The sequence below is a fragment of the Symphalangus syndactylus genome, chromosome 12, assembly GCF_028878055.3.
Source record: "Symphalangus syndactylus isolate Jambi chromosome 12, NHGRI_mSymSyn1-v2.1_pri, whole genome shotgun sequence".
In the NCBI taxonomy this organism is placed as follows: Eukaryota; Metazoa; Chordata; class Mammalia; order Primates; family Hylobatidae; genus Symphalangus; species Symphalangus syndactylus.
In genome coordinates, this window is record NC_072441.2 from 56,750,952 (window position 1) to 56,768,931 (window position 17,980).

The following is a 17,980-nucleotide window of genomic DNA, read 5'->3' on the forward strand; positions in this document are numbered from 1 at the left end:
ACAAATGGGGTCTCATTAAACTAAAGAGCTTCTGCACAACAAAAGAAACTACCATCAGAGTGAACAGGCAACCTACAGAATGGAAGAAAATTTTTGCAATCTACTCATCTGACAAAGGGCTAATATCCAGAATCTATAAAGAACTCAAACAAATGTATAAGAAAAAAACAAACAACCCCATCAACAAGTGGGCGAAGGATATGAACAGACACTTCTCAAAATAAGACATTTATGCAGCCAAAAGACAAATGAAAACATGCTTATCATCACTGGTCATCAGAGAAATGCAAATCAAAACCACAATGAGATACCATCTCACACCAGTTAGAATGGTGATCATTAAAAAGTCAGGAAACAACAGGTCCTGGAGAGGATGTGGAGAAATAGGAACACCTTCTACACAGTTGGTGGGACTCTAAACTAGTTCAACCATTGTGGAAGACAGTGTGACTATTCCTCAAGGATCTAGAACTAGAAATACAATTTGACCCAGTCATCTCATTACTGGGTATATATCCAAAGGATAATAAATCATGCTGCTATAAAGACACATGCACACATATGTTTATTGCAGCACTATTCACAATAACAAAGACTTGGAACCAACCCAAATGTCCATCAATGATAGACTGGATTAAGAAAATGTGGCATATATACACCATGGAATACTATGCAGCCATAAAAAAGGATGAGTTCTTGTCCTTTGTAGGGACATGGATGAAGCTGGAAACCATCATTCTCAGCAAACTACCATAAGGACAGAAAATCAAACACTGCGTGTTCTCACTCATAGGTGGGAACTGAACAATGAGAACACTTGGACACAGAAAGGGGAACATCACACACTGGGGCCCATTGTGGGGTGGTGGCAAGGGGGAGGGATAGCATTAGGAGATATACCTAATATAAATGACGAGTTAATGGGTGCAGCACACCAACATGGCACATGTATACATATGTAACAAACCTGCACGTTGTGCACATGTACCCTAAAACTTAAAGTATAGAAAAAAAAAGACTGCAATTTGAGATGTGTTTGAATGATTTTGTCATTTGGTTTCACAGTGAAAATATCTTGCTCTTGGAGGCACTCATCCCATTTACCTTCTATCTTCCTAATTTGGTGAACCATATTACACTGCCCACTATTTAGTTCTAATCCATCTAGTCCATCTTATGTCTGACATTAGTTTTGGGTTGAAAGTTCTTAAGTTCTGGTGATGTAATAAAAATATGTCAAATTTTTTAATAACATGTAGTCCTCTATACCATTTCTTATCTTCTTTTTGAATTATGAAGATAGTATAGAGGCAGACTAAAAACAGACATTTTGCTGCTTATTGTGACATTTTGCTGCTTATTGCCAATAAGAATTATGTGACTGACTTTCCAGCTGTTACCTCCTGACATCTTAAATGTTGATGTCTTTCCAGCTTTATTTTCTCCTAGGAGGGAAATAAAAATATAAGGCAGAAAGAGACTTTAAAAGGAGCCTATCACAGAACATATCAACTGAACACCACCTACATTTGAGCAGAAGCCAAAAAATAAGGCAAATGCCACATTACTCATCATCCACCCACAAGGGTTGGGTCATTTGAAAGCCACCCCCAGGGGAGTGGGTCCTATTGTATGGTGGACTTGAAAAGTGGCTACACTCTTCTGTCCTTTTATTGGAAGGAAGGCTTTGGCATGTGGGCATTCCTTTATCTACGATAATCATTGGAATTTTTGTTTGTTGGTACTTTGTCTTTCCACACTTGCACTTATCCTGACTTCCTCAATGACTGCAGCATTCCAATGGAGAGAAGAAAGATTTACCAGAAATAGAAGTAAACAAAGGGGATTTGAACGATTTAGTCCACTTAATGTTGAACTATTAAATTTGTAGGATTAATTGCATCATTAAAGAAAGGAAAATAGCATATTTCAACATGGAGTAGATGAGATAAAATATACTGTTTACTTCTGCTTGATAGAATGGTTCATAATTTTATCACATTTATGACTGCAGAGAAGTTTCCTAGGCTTTATGGATGGGGTATATAAAGAACTTTGGAAGGTTTTTGTACCTCAGAAATGTGCTTGTTGGGGTTTGGCTTGCTGGGGAGAGGCAGAATTCTGGAGATGTTTAAGAGCTCTGAGTACTGCTTGCTTTCATTCTCCTTTGGCTGAATGTTGCCTTTTTTATACAAGACACAATTTCATTTTTAAGGTTAACTTGCACTTTTCCTGCATTCCATGTTTTGGTAACCTTATATGGGAAGAATTGAAAAAATAATACATAAAGTAAAGAATCCTCAATAATGCTATTAATTTAGTACTCTGAAATAGTATGGATTATTCATAGGAAAAAAGATATAAAAATAAGTTCTCAAGAGTCTCCTCATTGAATTATTACTTCAAGAACAAGATGGTATAATTGACATAAATATTTTTCCCTCCCTCCCTAAAGCCCTTTAAAGTGCTAATACATCTATATTGAAACAACAGTTAATGAAAATCATTCTTTTTATTACACTATTTTTTTCTCAAAGCATAGCTAGGAGAAGATCAGGAGGGGAATTCACAGAGCTGGCTGGTGCGGATAAAAGAAAGGAGTATTGATTCCTTATTTAGGATAATTAACTAAAGGGTTGTTGTGATGGTTAATAATGAGTGTCGACTTGATTGGATTGAAAGATACAAAGTATTGATGCTGGGTGTGTCTGTCAGGGTTTTGGCAAACATTAACATTTGAGTCAGTGGGGCTGGGAAAGGCAGACCCACCCTTAATATGGATGGGTACAATAATCAGCTTCCAGCACAGCTAGAATATAAGCAGACAGAAAAATGCGAAAAGAGAGACTGGCCTAACCTCCAGCCTACATCTTTCTCCTTTGCTGGATGCTTCCTGCCTTGGAATGTTTGACTCTAAATTCTTCGGCTTTTGGAACTCAAACTGGTTCTCCTTGCTCCTCGGTCTGCAGAAGACCTATTGTGGAACCTTGTGATTGTGTGCGTTAATACTTAATCAACTTAATATATAAAAAAATTATATATATATACATTCTATTAGTTCTTTTCCTCTAGAGAACCCTAATACAGATATTTTGGTACTGGGAGTGGTTTCAGAGGAACAGAATATTAAGGATGAAGTTCTTTAGTTTATTTTGGGGTTTCTGGAGTTGGCTGTTTAATATAATTAGACTGAAAAATGCTAAGGACTCTACTTCTAATAGTATGGAGAACACTGATAGTCCTTGGTGTGAACTGTTTAAAGCATTATGGAAAATAAATGCATGTGACACTCCTGAGTCATTGCTCATGAGAAGCAAGAAGATCAGTGAGTCTACACAATTCCTTTGACCATATGTGGAGAAACAAGGAACATAATGCAGCTGGTTGTTTGCTCCTAAGTTCAGTGGACAAAGTGATGAAAGAAAATGATGAACTCAGGGATTTTATCTCCCGGCTGCAGGAGCAGACACTGAGCCTCAAGTCTGCCCCGATTGCTCTGAGTGAGATCTTATCTCCTGTAGAGAAAGAGCTGAAATTGTGGAAAAACAGACACAAGCTCTTACCATGTGAGTGGCTGACCTGCAACAAAAGGTGCATGCACAGCCTTCCCAGGTATCTACTGTTAAAGTGAGGGCATTGATTGGAAAATAATGGGACCCTGCAACTTGGAATGGGGGATGTATGGGAGGACCCTGATGAAGCTGGGGACACTGAATTTGTAAACTCTGATAAAACTTTTTTGCCAGAAGAAACATCTTCCCCATCCCCAGTAGTGGCAACATCCCCTCCCCGACCCACGCTGACATCAGCCTTTCCACCTTTGCAAGAGGAGTTAAACCCTGAACTACCTGAGATAACAGTGATGGCCTCCTCTGAGGCAGTTGCCAGGCAAGATAATGTTAATTCTCCTCAGGAGCCACCCCCAACACCCCTATTTGCTTCTAGACCTGTAACTAGGCTAAAGTCCCAGTGAGCCCCTAGTGGTGAGGTTGACAGTGTGATCCATGAGGAGGTGTTCTACACTCAAAAGGAACTGCTTGAATTTTCCAATTCACATAAACAGAAATCTGGAGAACAAGCATGGGAATGGATATTAAGGGTGTGGGATACTGGTGGAAGGAACAGAGTTGGACCAGCCTGAATTTATTGATTTGGTCCCACTAAATAGGGACTCTACATTTAATGTTGAAGCTCTGGGAGTTAAGAAAAGGTTCTAATAGTTTATTTGCTTGGTTAGCTGAAATATGGATTAAAAGATGGTCCACTGTGAGTAAGCTGGAAATGCCTGATCTCCCTTGGTTTAATGTAGAGGAAGAGATTCAGAGGCTTACAGAGATTGGGAGGATGGAGTGGATTAGTCACTTTAGACCTACTCATCCCAGCTGGGAGGGTCCAGAAGGTGTATCCTTGACCAATGCCTTGCAAAATAGATTTGTGACAGCAGCACCTGCATCTCTGAAGAGCCCTGTAATTGCTCTTTTCTGTATGTCAGATACAACAATAGCCACTCAACTACAAAATTTAAATACAATGGGAATAATTGGATCCTTCCTTGGCAAGTGCCAAGTGGCAGCAATCAACCATCAAAGGCAAGGTGGTATAGCTACAGTAATGGACAGCAGAGGCAAAGCAGCAATCAGAATAGTCTCACTCTTGTAGAGCTCTGGCACTGGCTAATCACGGTGTTCCTAGAAGTGAAATTTATAGGAAGCCTACTGCATTCCTAATTAATTTATATAAGCAGAAAACTTCTAGGTTGTATGGACAAAAGACTAATTTGAATTATAAAACCAGAGAATCACAGCCCCTCAATCAATTTCCAGACTTGAGCCAGTTTACAGACCCAGAACCCCTTGAATGAAGTGGAGCCCGGGTCTCCTGGAGGAAGGACCCCACTATATTACAGACAATTTATGTAGTGAATCTTTCTCCCAACCTTCCCCAAGAAGTTCTCAGCCTTTTACCAGGGTTAACTATGCATTGGAGAAAGGGAAATGATCAGACATTTTGGGAATACTGGACACTGGCTCTGAGATGACATTGATTCCAGAGGACCCAAAACATCATTGTGGTTAAAGTAGGGGCTTATGGAGGTGAGGTAATTAATGGAGTTTTAGCTCAGGTCTGACTTACAGTGGGTCCCTGGACTCATCCTGTGATCATTTCTTCAGTGCCAGAATGCATAATTGCCGTAGATAAAATTAGCAGCTGGCAGAACACCCACATTGGCTCCCCAACTGGAATGGTGAGGGCTATTATGGTTGGAAAGGCCAAATGGAAGCCCGTAGGGCTGCCTCTACCTGGCAAAATAGTAAACCAAAAACAATATCATATCCCTGGAGGGATTGCAGAGATTAGTGTCACCACCAAGGACTTGAAAGACACAGGGGTGGTGATTCCAGCCACTTCCCTGTTCAACTCTCCCATTTGGCCTCTGCAGAAGACAGATAGATCTTGGAGAATGACAATGGATTATCATAAGCTTAACCAAGTGGTTACTCCAATTGCAGCTGCTATACCAGATGTGGTCTCATTGCTTGAGCAAATTAACACATCTCCTGGTACCTGGTGTGCAGCCATATACTTGGCAAATGATTTTTTTCTCCATTCCTGTCCATAAGGCCCACCAGAAGCAATTTGCCTTCAGCTCACAAGGCCCGCAATATACTTTTACTGTCCTACCTCAGGGGTATATCAACTCTCCGGCTTTGTGTCATAATCTTATTCGGAGAGACCTCGATCACTTTTCACTTCCGCAAGATATCACACTGGTCCATTACATTGATGACATTATGCTGATTGGATCTAGTGAGCAAGAAGTAGTAAACACACTGGACTTATTGGTGAGACATTTGCATGCCAGAGGATGGGAAATAAATCTGACTAAAATTCAGGGACCTTCTACCTCAGTAAAATTTCTAGGGGTCCAGTGGTGTGGGAACTGTTGAGATATTCCTTCTAAGGTGAAGAATAAGTTGCTGCATTTGGCCCCTCCTACAACCAAGAAAGAGGCACAACTACTAGGGGGCCTATTTGGATTCTGGAGATAACACATTCCCCATTTGGGTGTGTTACTCCAGCCCATTTATCAGTGACCTAAAAGGCTGCCAGTTTTGAGTGGGGTCCAGAATAGAAGAAGGCTCTGCAACAGGTCCAGGCTGCTGTTCAAGCTGCTCTGCCACTTGGGCCATATGACCCAGCAGATCCAATGGTGTTTGAGGTGTCAGTGATAGATAGGGATGCTGTTTGGAGCCTTTTGCAGGCCCCCACGGGATTTTTACCTCTAGTATTTTGGAACAGGGCCCTGCCATCTTCTGCCTATAACTACTCTCCTTTTGAGAGACAGCTCTTGACCTGTTACTCAGCTTTGGTGGAAACTGAATGTTTGACCAGGCTATGGGTCATCCAGTCACCATGCGACCTGAATTGCCTATCATGAACTTGGAGCTTTCTCACCCATCTAGCCATAAAGTGGGTCACGCACAGCAGCATTCCATCATCAAATGGAAGTGGTATATACGTGATCAGGTTAGAGTAGGTCCTGAAAGAACAAGTAAGTTACATGACGAAGTGGTTCAAATGTCCATGATCTCCTTTCCTGCCAACCTCCCTTCTCTCCCCAACCCCAGCCTGCACCAATGGCCTCATGGGGGGTTCCCTGTGATCAATTGACAGGGAAAGAGAAAACTAGGGCCTGGTTCACAGATAATTCTGCATGATATTCAGACACCACCTGGTAGTGGACAGCTGCAGCAATACAGCCCCTTTCTAAGACAGGCCTGAATGACAGTGATGAAGGGAAATCTTCCCAGTGGGTGGAACTTCAAGCAGTGCACCTGGTTGAGCATTTTGCCTGGAAGGAGAAATGGCCAGGTGTGTGATTATATACTGATTAATGGGCTATAGCCAATGGTTTGGCTGGATGTTCTGGGACTTGGAAGAAGCATGATTGGAAAATTGGTGACAAAGAAATTTGGGGAAGAGGCATGTGGATGGACCTCTATGAGTGGTCAAAAACTGTGAAGATATTTGTATCCCATGTGAGTGCTCACGAATGGGTGACCTCAGCAGAAGAGGATTTTAATAATCAAGTGGATGTAATGACCTGTTCTGTGGACATCACTCAGCTCTTTCCCAGCTACCCCTGTCATTGCCCAATAGGCCCATGAACAGGGTGGCAATGGTGGCAGGGATGGAGGTTATGCATGGGCTCAGCAACATGGACTTCCACTCACCAAGGCTGACCTAGCTACGGCCACTGCTGAGTGCCTAATTTGTCAGCAGCAGAGACCAACACTGAGAGCTTGATATGGCACCATTCCTTGGGGAGATCAGCCAACTACCTGGTGGCAGGTTGATTATATTGGACCTCTTCCATCATGGAAAAAGCAGAGGTTTGTCCTCACTGGAATAGACACTTACAAGTTATACGGGTTTGCCTATCTTGCATGCAATGCTTCTGCCAAGACTACTATCCCAGGACTCACAGAATGCCTTATTCACTGTCATGGTATTCCACACAGCATTGCCTCTGACCAAGGCACTCACTTTGTGGCTAAAGAAGTGCAGCAATGGGCTCATGCTCATGGAATTCATTGGTCTTACCATGTACCCCATCATCCTGAAGCAGCTGGATTGATAGAATGGTGGAATGGCCTTTTCAAGTCACAATTACAACACCAACTAGGTGGCAATACTTTGCAGGGCTGGGGCAAAGTTCTCCAGAAGGCCATGTATGTTCTGAATCAGCTTCCATTATATGGTACTGTTTCTCCTATAGCCAGGGTTCATGGGTCCAAGAATCAAGGGGTGAAAGTGAAAGTGGAACACTCACCATTACACCTAGTGATCAACTAGCAAAATTTTTGCTTCCTCTTCCCGCGACATTACATTCTGCTGGCCTAAAGGTCTTAGTTCCAGAGGGAGGAATGCTGCCACCAACAGACACAACAATGATTCCATTAAACTAGAAGGTAGGATTGTCACCTGGACACTTTAGGCTCCTCCTACCTTTAAGTCAACAGGCTAAAAAGGGAGTTACAGTGTTGGTTGAGGTGATTGACCCGGACTATCAAGATGAAATCAGTCTACTACTCCAGAATGGAGGTAAGAAAGAGTATGTGTGGAGTACAGGAGACCCATTAGGGTGTCCCTTAGTATTACCATGCCCTGTGATTAAAGTCAATGGGAAATTACAACCCCCCAATCCAGGCAGAACTACAAATGGCCCAGACCCTTCAGTAATGAAGGTTTGGGTTACCCCACCAGGAAAAAAATCCATGACCTACTGAGGTGCTTGCCAAAGGAAAAGGGAACACAGAATGGGTAGTAGGAAGTAGTCATCAGTACCGGCTATGACCACATGACCAACTGCAGAAACGAGGGCTGTAATTGTCATGAATATTTCCTCCTTCTTTTGTTGAAAACATGCTTGCGCATGTGTACACTTGTACTAAGAAAATATCTTCATTTTATATCCTTTCCCCTTTTTCATATGATGTAAGATTTACTGAGTTCATATCAGCATTTAAGTATTGTTAACTTTATGTAATAGTATTTGGGTTGGGGATTGACATGTTCCCAGTTGTAGGAAGGATAGTTGTACTATGTTAGATGTAATTATGACCTTACTATTGTCTTTATTTAAAGATTATGTATGATCTCAGGAGATGTGTATGGGTTGAAGTTGACAAGTTTGGATTCATGATGGTTAATACTGAGTGTCAACTTGATTGTATTGAACGATATAAAGTATTGATCCTGGGTGTGTCTGTGAGGGTGTTGCCAAAGGAAATTAACATTTGAGTCAGTGGACTGGAAAAGGCAGATGCACCCTTAATGTGGGTGGACACAATCTAATCAGCTGCCAGCCCAGCTAGAATGTAAGCAGGCAGAAAAATATGAAAAGAGAGACTGGCCTAGCCTTCCAGCCTACATCTTTCTTCAACCCTGGATCCCGCCTGCCCTTGAACATCAGATTCCAAGTTCTTCAGCTTTGGAACTCAAATTAGCTCTCCTTCCTCCTCAGCCTGCATATGGCCTGTTGTGGGACCTTGTGATCATGTGAGTTAAAACTTAATAAACTCCCCTTTATATATGTGTGTGTGTGTGTGTGTGTGTGTGTATTCCCTTAGTTCTGTCCCTGTTAACCCTGAATAATACAGTTGTTTACAAAACAAATAAGACAATCCCTTTCTTTCAAAGATTTTCCTGTCTCTAGGGAAAGGGACAGATAAGAGGAAATTCAGATTTTGAAGTAATTCTAAACTACCACAAAGGGTCCTGAAAGAAGGAAAGAGATAGAAGAATTCTAACAATGCCCTCCTTAATCCTTACTTTCAAATAAGTGTGACCTCGAGCTAGTATGCCCTTTCCCTAAACAAGGCCGGAAAGAAAGTCTTGCCTATTAATAATACTCATACTTACAAAAAGCTCAGAGCTCAGTGTTCTCATTCAGTGTGTGCGTGTGTGTGTGTTTGGAGAGGGACATGTATTTGTAACTTATTCAATAAACAAATATTTGTTAAGTGTCTACCATATGAGATTTCTAGATACTTGAAATATGGTAGTGGATAATGCAATGTTTCTACCCTCAAGGGCCTTAACTTTTATATCATAGTAGGGAAACTGCCTTGAACAAATATAGCCAACGATATACTCTAATTACATATAGCCAAGTGAGAGAAAGAAAAATAAAGCAGGAGAGAGGGCCTACAGATGAAATAGTGTGGTAGTGACAAATAGTGAGGTCAGGAAAAGCCTCTTGAAGAGGCAATATTGAACAGAAACCTAAAGGAAAGAGGAGAGCCACGCAGAGGAATTACTTTCTAGTCAAAGGGAACTGCGAGAGCAATATCTCTGCAGCAAGAATGGGATCAATGCATACAAGAAGTGGGAAGAAAGCCAATAAGCAAGAAGTGAGTGAAAGGTACAACTACACAGGAAACATAAAAATGTCCTATTCTGAGCAACGTCATTCATTTGTTAGGTAAAAATGTGAATAATCAACTAAGGATTAAGAGACTCTCGACAAAACTAAAATCATGAAATTGAAAGGCCAGGATAGAGGACATTTAAACCCTGATGGAAAAAGGAGTATTATAAGGGATATTTGGAAAAACAGTTTTTTAAGTTTCACATTTGAGATGTATATTACTATCTCAAAAAATAAGAATAGGCAATTAAAAATAGAGAGACGAAGATATTGGAAATGACACTGTTAAAATATTGGTTTTAACTTTTATACATATAGTTGTAGTATCCTTTTTAATAAAATACAAACTCAAGGATTTCCAGAAACTAATTAGAGTGCACTGATCTGAGTAAAAAACATAGGTTTCAAAGCAATGGGTTTCAAAGGAAGATGAGAGCATCAGACATTGTTTTTCTTCTCTGTTGAGTTGATAGGTTTTCAGGTACGTGACAATCACACACTCAATTAAGAACATGATCAGCAATTTGTTTTCCGTATTTAAAATCCAAGTTCTTAGTTTTATTCCAGTGAATCAAATGCTGTATTTGGAAACAAACGTGTACCTCCTTTTTAAGTAAAAAGTTATGATAATTCTGGGAGAAAACCAGGTATGACCATTCTAGGGAAAAACCAGGTATGACAACAGGTATTGCTGAAATTAATACTTCTTATTAAAATTATTCTTGAACACTACCTGCAGACTTTTCTTGCTCATTCATTCTTGAGTGCCTTTGATTTATTTTATTTTTTTCTCTGATTAGCCTTATTTTACCACACCTTCAAAAACTAGGGCAAATTTTATGTCTCGTATCTCTCCCAGACCACTTTCTTTTTTAAAAAATAATGCCAAGAATTGTGATTGGGGTCATGAATTTGTTCATTTTGTAATATGTTATTGGGTTAGGACTTACACACATGCGGGGTAGGCAGGAACTACTTACTGGCCACACTGCTGAAATTCTGCAATAAAAATATATGCTATTGGAGTAAACATTACTTCTTTCAAGCAGGTCAAATAAAGTGCAAATAACACTGTATAATCTAATGTGTTAAATCTTTCACAACTTCCTGCCACTATCTGATCAGATTGTTTTCCTTAATAATGGTAAGGACAATTAAAATACCCACAGAAGTTTTTTTGTCTTTTCTGTTTTGTTTTGTTTTTGTTTTTGTTTTTTTGACCGGATCTCACTCTGTTGCCCAGGCAGAGCAGTGACGTTGTCATGACTCACTGCACCCTTGACCTGCCAGGCTCAAGCAATTCTCCCATCTTAGCCTCCTGAGTAGCTAGAACTACAGGAGCAAGCCACCACACCCAGCTAATTTGTTTTAACCTTTTGTAGAGACCAGGTCTCACTATGTTGCCCAGGCTAGTCTTGAACTCCTAGGCTCAAGTGATCCTCCAGCCTCAGCCTGGCTGGGATTGTGGCATGAGCCACCGGGCCCAGCAGAAATATCCATACAATCCTAAGGTATGTTTTAGCCTGGGACAATTTAAGGATGAGGAATAGAAAGAAAAAACTTTAAACTAGTAGACAAAGTACAGAAAGAGTTTAGGTATATCTGTGATCAACCACCTGCAATAACATTTTTCAAGTGTGAATCTTTGTGTATGATAGACAACCTTACACTTGCCTATAATTTTCCTGGCTTACAAACAGCCATCTTCTGGTTGTCCTCACAAAGCCTTTCCTCTGTGCTCACAAATAGAGAGAGAGAGAGAGAGAGAGAGAGAGAGAGAGAGAGGGCAAGCTCTCTGGTATCTCCTTTTACGACACTAAAACTATTGGGTCAGTGACCCACTGTCATAACCTCACTTAATCTTAATTACTTCTGTAAAGGTCCAGTCTCCAATTTCTATAGTCACATTGAGGGTTAGGGTTTCAACATATGAATTTTGGGGGAAACAAATCTTTCAGCCTGCAATACTATGTAAGTGTTGAGCAAGACTCAGGGAAATCCTAATATTCATTGAACAAAATGTTCATTTAACAAATGTTTAATTCTGCCCAAGGCTTTTAGTTTATTTTACCGTTATGGAAAAAAGTGAGGTAGAGAAGATTTTATGGTTACATCTCTCACAATTATTAGCATTTAAAATAATTTAGAGCATTTGGAGAATACGATGACTAATCCTAAAGTAATAAACCTGAAAAAAAGGATGTGGACTAATAATGAAACTAAATGTAGATTCAGTAGGCTGTGTATTGTTATTTTTATGTCAATCTATTTTGGCTACAGACTCAGTCAATTTCAACTATTTCTTAAATTTGGTTTCTAATGAAAAATATCAGTTAGAGAGCTTTCTTCACGTCATCTTGATGGTTAAATTAATTACTAGCTGCCAAGCATATATATATATATATAATTAGCTGCCATGCACACACACATCTATATAAATTACATCCTAAATATATACATAATATATGATATAATTTATACATGATGTAATATTCATACACAATATATATTTTTATATAAATACATATTTTATATATAATATTTAACTTACTGTTCATATACAGTAAATATACTGTTACTGTATATTTATATGTTATATACATATAAAATATTTCACTGACTGTTCTTCATCAGGTTTTTTGTAGGGCATGAGAAAGACAATATTCCAAACCTTAGTTCTCCACTAATTGTGCATGACATAGCAGCAATCCAGAATTCCTCATGAGTCCCACTGTAAAATGCAGAGCTGTCTGAGAGTTGAGAGACAATTAGCCCACCATGGAACCTCTATATTGACAGGTAAGGTTACCTTATAATAGAAACAGCTAAGCCAATAGAAATAAAACTGAATTCAGAGTACCTGCCACACTAGCAAAACTCAAGGTAAGGCCAAGTTTACTGGTAAGAGTTTCTTCTTCACAGAACATAATTTCACCAACTCAGATTTCAACATCAGATGCTAGAAAGACAGTCAGTAACCACTAAGCCAATGAGAATGCAGAGGATAGAACAAGAACTAACAAAAACTAGGAGAATAGCCCCTGATTCTGAGGCCCCTCTCCTTTTATCTCCAAAACTCATAAGCTTCTCTCTATATTCAAATACATCTTGACTAGGAAAAATGTTAGAATTAATTCATTTAATTTTCACAAGAACCCTAGAGAGTAATTACAATTGTATTTCCTATATCAAGATGGGAAAATAGAAGTTCAGAGGGATTAACTTGGCTATCTTCATGCAGCAAATAAATGTTAAAAGGTTTCAGCTTGTTCAAAAATGCACTGAATTTTCTTATTTGATTTCTGTATTTGCTCCACCTTTCAGAAGAGATTGTTACTACGTATCTCTAGCATATGAAATTACTGGCTTAATTTTAATCCAGAAATTTATAAAACTATGTTTAATTATTCTTAAAGAAGAGTATTTCCAGAGGCATTAAGTTCAAAGTACATATTAAGGAATAAGTTGTTAAGGCTTACACTAAAATAAAAACATTCTAGCACATGTGAAAATGTTGTGCTATTTAATGTCTTTCCACTAGAAAATAATAATTTAATTTTTAAAAACTGAAAAAAATTTAGGGAGTGGATACATAGCAAAATGCCAGATAGAAGCCTAGAAAAAATAATTTTAGTATTTAACATTTTCAAAGCAGTCTCTCTTTTTTCACTTTAAAGGGAGAGAATACGTGAATTATTCATAATAGATTATTTATTATCTATTTATTACTTGTTTTAACTTTTATTTTTAATTAATTTTATCCACTAGCCATGTTGTCAACATATCTTGGCAAAATTGCTTAGAACTAATTCCTTTTATGTGAGGATAATAAAAATTCCTCCGTTTCTTTCTTTTTTTTTTTTTTTTTTTTGAGACCGAGTCTCACTCTGTCGCCCAGGCTGGAGTGCAATGGGGCATGATCTTGGCTCATTGCAACATCTGCCTCCTGGATTCTCCTGCCTCAGCCTCCAGAGTAGCTGGTACTACAAGTGTGCACCACCACACCCGGCTATTTTTTTTTTTTTTTTTTTTGTATTTTTAGTAGAGACGGGTTTCCCCATGTTGGCTAAGCTGGTCTCAATCTCCTGACCTCTCAAAGTGCTGGGATTACAGGCATGAGCCACTGCGCCAGGCCAAATTCATCAGTTTCATGGCACCCCTGCTGAAGTTTCCATGGTATTTTAAAACGTATCCTGTTTTGTTCCTGGAGAAAAATATAATCAAGCTTGTTTTTCATGGATCTTATTTAGTAATTATCAGTTACTAATTTCCCCCAAATTATATATAAGTCTAACTGCTCTAATTTACTATTAATGCCTTACTTAAGTATCACCAACTGCTATGGCATTTTACATATGTCCAATAGGTCAACATCTTAAATAGCTCAATGTTCTTCTACAAATATAATTGCTTTTAGCTGCATTTGCTTTCTTTAAGGTTTAGACTTGCAGAACTTAAGGCAACATCAGGAAAATGAGTTTTCAGAAAAATTTTGCGTAAAATGTCAGGCCAAACAAAAATCCTTAAAGACAAGCTCTTCTAGCTTCCATATATACAAAGGTCTTTGGAAAACTGGAAAAGATTTCTTTGGAACCAAGGTAAGGAAGTAGAACCATGAGAACAATAATATTTTCCAAGTCTTAAATAATGTAATTTAATTCCATTCAATGGAGAGTAGTAGGTGCGGGATAATTAATGATGGTAAATGAAAATATATGGTAATATTTTAATATAAATTAAGAAATTTACCTAGCAAAATAACAAAACTAAAAAGTAAAGTTTAAGCAGAATGCAATAAAAGCAGTGCTTTACAAGTAGAGTCAACATCAAAGAAAAGAAAAATAACATCTTTTCCTATTTCAAATATAAAGTAAAGGTTTATCAGATATTAACCGGTAGCATGACTTCTGCTAATTCAAAGTAATGGGTGACTTGTTTTAGCCTATGAGAGACACATTATGTATACATAAAATAGTAGAGTTGAAATATACATTTTTTATTTTATTTTATTTTTATTATACTTCAAGTTCTGGTGTACATGTGCAGAACATGCAGTTTTGCTGCGTAGGTATACACGTGCCATAGTGGTTTGCTGCACCCATCAACCCATCACCTACATTAGGTATTTCTCCTAATGTTATCCCTCCCCTAACCCCCACCCCCAAACAGGCCCCAGTGTGTGATGTTCCCCTCCCTATGTCCACATGTTCTCATTGTGCAACTCCCACTTATAAGTGAGAACATGCGGTGGTTGGTTTTCTGTTCTTGTGGTGGTTGGCTGAGAATGATGGTTTTCAGATTCATCCATGTCCCTCCAAAGGACATGAACGCATCCTTTATTATGGCTGCATAGTATTCCATGGTGCATATGTGCCACATTTTCTTTATCCAGTCCATTATTGATGGACATTTGAGTTGATTCCAAGTCTTTGCTATTGTGAATAGTGCTGCAATAAACATACGTGTGCATGTGTCTTTATAGTAGAATGATTTATAATCCTTTGAGTATATACCCAGTAAAGGGATGGCTGGGTCAAATGGTATTTCTAGTTCTAGATCCTTGAGGAATCACCACACTGACTTCCACAATGGTTGAACTAATTTTCACTCCCATTAACAGTGAAAAAACATCCCTATTTCTCCACATCCTCTCCAGCATCTGTTGTTTCCTGACTTTTTAATGATCGCCATTCTAACTGGTGTGAGATGGTATCTCATTGTGGTTTTGATTTGCATTTCGCTGATGGCCAGTGATGATGAGCATTTTTTCATTTGTCTGTTGGCTGCATAAATGTCTTCTTTTGAGAAGTGTCTGTTCATATCCTTTGCCCACTTGTTGATGGGTTTTTTTTTTCTTGTAAATTTGTTTGAGTTCTTTGTCAATTCTGGGTATTAGCCCTTTGTCAGATGAGTAGATTGCAAAAATTGTCTCCCATTCTTTATGTTGCCTGTTCACTCTGATGATAGTTTCTTTTGCTGTGCAGAAGTTCTTTGGTTTAATTAGATTCCATTAGTGAATTTGGGCTCTTGTTGTCATTGCTTTTGGTGTTTTAGACATGAAGTCTTTGCCCATGCCTATGTCTTGAATGCTATTGCCCAGGTTTTCCTCTAGGATTTTTATGGTCCTAGGTCTTAAGTTTAGGTCTTTGATCCATCTTGAGTTGATTTTTGTATAAGGTGTAAGGAAGGGGTCCAGTTTCAGTTTTCTGCATATGGCTAGCCAGTTTTCCCAACACCATTTATTAAATAGGGAATCCTTTCCCCATTTCTTGTTTTTGTCAGCTTTGTCAAAGATCAGATGGTTGTAGATGTGTGGTGTTATTTCTGAGGCCTCTGTTCTGTTCCATTGGTATATATATCTGTTTTGGTACCAGTACCATGCTGTTTTGGTTACTGTAGCCTTGTAGTATAGTTTAAAGTCAGGGAGCATGATGCCTCCAGCTTTGTTCTTCTTGCCCAGGATATGAGCAAATTGAAGTCTAGAGTTATTAACATAACAATGCATATTCAAAACATCACATTTTAGGCTTGCAGACTGTTGGACTATTTTCATTCAGTGACTTTCTATAGGTATTTGTTCTTGCAGAACCTATGCTCAACTAGGGTATCAGACAAATAATTATAACAAAATGACAAAAATATTTTGATAGAGGTACCTGTTAGAACATGAAATAGGGAATTATTTCTAGATGGGAGACAAGGAAGTCTTTAAAAAATTGTTATTTAGGCCTGGCATGGTGGCTTACGCCTGTAATCCCAGCACTCTGGGAGGCCGAGGCAGGTGGATCATCTGTGGTCAGAAGTTTGAGACAAGCCTGGCCAACATGGTGAAACCCCAACTCTACTAAAAATACAAAAATTAGCTGAAAATTTTGATCCCCAGAATTTTCCCTCAGGTAAGTATTCTAGTCACCCAGCATTCTGTTTAACTGATAACTCTTTGTTATCCTAAATCCTTGTGAGAATTTGTGGTCCTTTTAATAGCAACATGAAGGGGACTCAGGAAAGAAAAGGACAGCCACTGTGCAAAGGCAGCAGCCTTTTAGGAGAATGGGCAGACCACCTGGAATCATCAGTCATTTGGCTACCCTGCTATTCTGGGAATTTGGGGGAAGACTTATAAATAGAATCCTACACAATATACTAAGCTTGGAGCCAGTCAGGAAGATACTAGTCTATTTAAACAGACTTTTACTTACTTTCTGTTCCTTCACTCATATAAGTTCCTGTATTTGTAGTATTGTTATATTTAAGCCATTATAATGTATGTCCTCTATACAATACTGAAAGAGAGATAGAAGTCAAAACCCCAGAGGTTGAATGTCTTATTTGAAAAGACATTCAAAAGACATTGAATGGCTTATTTGAAAAGAGACTGATTTTTTTTCATACTGAATCAGCATATATTTATTAAATATTTTTGCACCAGGTCTTGTTCAACGTTCTTAATAGCCATTATTCCTCTCCTAAATCCTATATTTTACTAATAAATGGTAAATTAGGAAAATGCCCCAAAGTTCATAGTCCTACAGGATCATCGGTGTCACCCAGTGTCATAGACTAAATACCTCTCAGTACAACCTTACTTCTCCAGCATAGGTCTCTTTTTGAAGAAACTCCTTCAAAAGTTTTGACTGAATACTTCAAAGAATCTGTGAGCCTCTGCCTATTTACACTAACCCAACTTATTCTTAGATAATAGAAAAATCAGGGTCTTACACTACGGTAAAATTTGTCTTATAATAAGTGAACACCAAGATGCAGACCTCTTCCCTGGTGCAAAATTCTCTATAAAGGCAGCCCTAGTTGTACAGTAGTCTGAGTTTCTTGACATCATGAATGCCTTAGCTCACTATCATATCAGTCTTTCAAAATCTTACATAAACTACCTGTTTATTTTGGAGTTTCCTCCACTGCTTTACGCTTCTTAAGGCAGGAACTGTGTCTTATTTACCTGTGTGTTACTGTGCCCCAGTAGTGTGATTAGCACAAAACAGCTGTTCAGCAGTCTTTGTTTCAGTAATCTGTGGCAACTATTACAAATAA

At 38.8% G+C, this 17,980-nt stretch overlaps 1 pseudogene; it reads left to right on the top strand.

Moving 5' to 3' along the window:
- The first annotated feature begins 2,886 nt into the window (after positions 1–2,886).
- On the top strand, positions 2,887–17,498 carry LOC134734827 (uncharacterized; annotated as a pseudogene).
- Positions 17,499–17,980: the final 482 nt, after the last annotated feature.